Source organism: Medicago truncatula, chromosome 4 (assembly GCF_003473485.1).
Source record: "Medicago truncatula cultivar Jemalong A17 chromosome 4, MtrunA17r5.0-ANR, whole genome shotgun sequence".
NCBI lineage: Eukaryota > Viridiplantae > Streptophyta > Magnoliopsida > Fabales > Fabaceae > Medicago > Medicago truncatula.
The window spans coordinates 35,801,406-35,804,759 of record NC_053045.1 but is presented as its reverse complement, the minus strand read 5'-3'; positions in this window follow the sequence as shown (position 1 = coordinate 35,804,759).

Here is a 3,354-nt window from a genome sequence, read left to right as displayed (position 1 = left end):
AGTCACCAAACTTAAAGTCATCGAAGTAAAACCCTTAGAATATGAGTGATCGTAATACCCTCTAACATACATTTTTCAATACATATTTCTTTTATTTTAAAATGTTAATGAGTGTCCGCAAAACACTTTTAAGAACTTAAAATTATAATTTTTTATGAACATTTATGTATTAGAAAATTATAGTATTAACTTTTTAAAAAATATTTTTTTAATTTAGAATTTTTAAAAGATATTGGTTGAAATCTAAATTGATTATCTTAAACTATGTAGTTCCACATAAATTAATGTGAAATATATATATATATATATATATATATATATATATATATATATATATATATATATGAATTTTAATAAAAAGATGTGTTAAATGTGATAAAAAAAATTGCTAATCTTTTCCATATTCATTCTATTTACTAAGAGCAATTATACATAAACACCTTTAAATTTTATACACTCGTTATCTCTTCTTATTACATCAATATATCACCGCATCAAAACATCTCTTTCAAGGTTTATACACCCTATAAAATATCATCAAATATTATTCATTTCTTCATAATAACATAAGTCCACTAACCAAATCAAGATCTCCACTAAATAAGATATCATCACTCGCTGGCTGCGCTACTACTCAAATCAAAATCAAAGCCAAAATTATTTTGAGGCTTGAGAATAGTGAAATAATTAATTAATAAAAATATATATTGTGGAAGCTTCTAATTTTTCTACCTAACACCTTTGAAAAAGAAAAAGGAGAGGGTTGGGTTTGATGGTTGAAAAGTGACTACCCATTATCTGTGCCTGTGGGAAGGCCATAGTTTTTGGGATCTGGTTGGAAATTAGCTACCACCCGCTTTGTCCTTTTCTGCTTATTGTTATCTATTTATCTAAGATAGATATGTCTTACACTACTTTTCAAAAACGCACTTCATTTGTTTTGAGATATTTTTGTTAGATTAAATTCTCTTAAATGATACTTCTATGACTATTTTGTAACAACTTTTTAAATAATTTTTGGGCAATGATTAAGGAGGTCAAAAATAGCATGTTTGCATTGGTTTTAATAACATTTTGACTTTTAAAAACTTAAATTTATCATTTTTCATCATTTTTCAATGCTATATTTCTATTTTTATTCCCTTATCCAATGCCCCAAGGGCAATGGTTAGCATTCTCCATAATTCTTTTATACCCACATTATATTTAGAAGAAAAAAATGTGTTTTAAAAATAATTGTATAAATATTATTTCCTTTATAAACAGTTAATTAAGGATCCGTTTGTTACAGATTAAAATAAAAGAGATTTTGACATAAAATAATTTAGAGATTGTATTTTAGAGATTTTATGAAAAATCAGAATTTATTTTGCGTTTGTTTACCGTAATAAAAATCACTTTTTTTAAACAAATAATCTAGTTTGTTTGGATACAACTATACAAAAGGGATTTTTTTGTTACAAAATTAGTTCAATCTGAAGGTGAAAAAACACAAGAGGGGGGGGGGGGGGGGGGGGGTTGAATTGTGTTTTCTTTTTCTCTCAAAAAATACTTCTTCTGATAAAACTTCAGAAGCAGTTTGAGTGCTTCTGATGAAATGATCAGAATCAGATTGCAGCGGAAAAGAACAGAGCAGAGAAAAGAAAGACAAAGACACAAGCAGTTATCCTGGTTACTTCCACAACACGGAAGTAGTCCAGTCCCCCTTGCACTTCCAAGGAGATTTCACTATAATCACAAAGATTACAAATGGTCAATACTTTCTAAGTATGAGACTTCACAAAAATGCTCAAGCACACACGCAAGAGTCTTCCAATGCTCAAGCACTAAGCAAGAGACTTCTAATGCTCAAGCACACAGGCAAGAGACTTCTGATCAAACAAAAATACAGAGAATTGAGTTTGACTTGAACACTTGATATACAATCAGTGGTGTTCACAATACAAATCAGTGCAGAAATTCAGTGTGCTTTGTAGAATCAATTTGACAGAGTTTTGGCGCTTTTGAACTTGTATATCTCTATGTCTTATCTTCAAGTCTTCACTCCTTTATATAGAGGTGTGAAAGAGACGTTGAGATAATCAGCACGTCTAAAGAGTCGTTTGAAATCCTTTGATCATCCACAAGTAATCCTTTGCCTGATTTGGGTGTAGTCCTTTGAAGAATAAGCTTCAAATTCATTCCCATCTTGAAGGTATAAATTCTGCAGGCATGGCTGTTGTCTTGTCTTGTAGCGTAGACAGAAAACAGAGTAGTGGAGGTAGTGGTTGTACACTTGTACTTTGTCAACTCTATTAACGAGAGACAAGTGCTCAGTGCTATCCATATATCCGTTTATACCTCCCTTTCAATTATTCGTTCTTCTTGGATAAGACTGAATTGAGAATCAGCTACTTTGAATCTTCAGTTTGATTAAAGGATCAAACGTAGCTTCTGGTGAAGATATTGCTTCTGATGAAAACCTTTGCTTCTGATGACCTTCTGCTTCTGATGACGTCATCACTTCAGAAGCACTTCAGCTTCAGGAGCAGTTTTCTTCAGATGCTCAGAATTTCTTTTTCTTTCCATTGTTCTTCCAAGACCTATTGAAATAACTTGAGTAGCCTTTGGTCCTGTACACTTGAACAATTATTAGTAATAACCAATTGACAATTTTTAATACCTTGTTATCATCAAAACTCAATAAGGTTCATTGTGAAACACATTTTGTTCCAACAATCTCCCCCTTTTTGATGATGACAAACAATAGTATTTAAAATGTTCAATTGTTGTTGATCTAATTAATAAGTTGACCACTGGGATAGAGGTTTGTAAGCTCCCCCTGAGTCTAATAGATCTTTAAGGTGAGGTTTGTAAGCTCCCCCTGAGTTCTATTCTTATTAATTAAATTTCAATAAAATACTCATAAAAATAAATAATATCAGAAGTATTTAAAAAGGTTTTGAAGTGGTTATAGTGGGGCTCAGTGCCTTAAAATACTATACATTTACTCCCCCTTTTGTCATCAACAAAAAGAATAAAAACAAAAGAAAGAGTATCAGAGCAATAAACATATAAACCTTAAAATACAGTGTATCAGAGCAAACAGCATTAAAATGCAGCAAATATTATCAGAGTATAAAGCTTGTAAGACATATGATTCAGAAGCAAATGATAATATTTATATATAGAAAAGTTAAGATACAAACGCAAGGCAACTAAAGTACTTAGAACAAAGATTAAAACAAGCAAAGAAAATTGGGTGTGCAATTAAGGTTGGGCTTGCTTATACATCTGTTCCAAGAGATACTTAATTTGCTCATCCTTCTTCTTAAGTAGCTCATCCTTTTCTCTCATTCTTCTTTTAAACCCAGC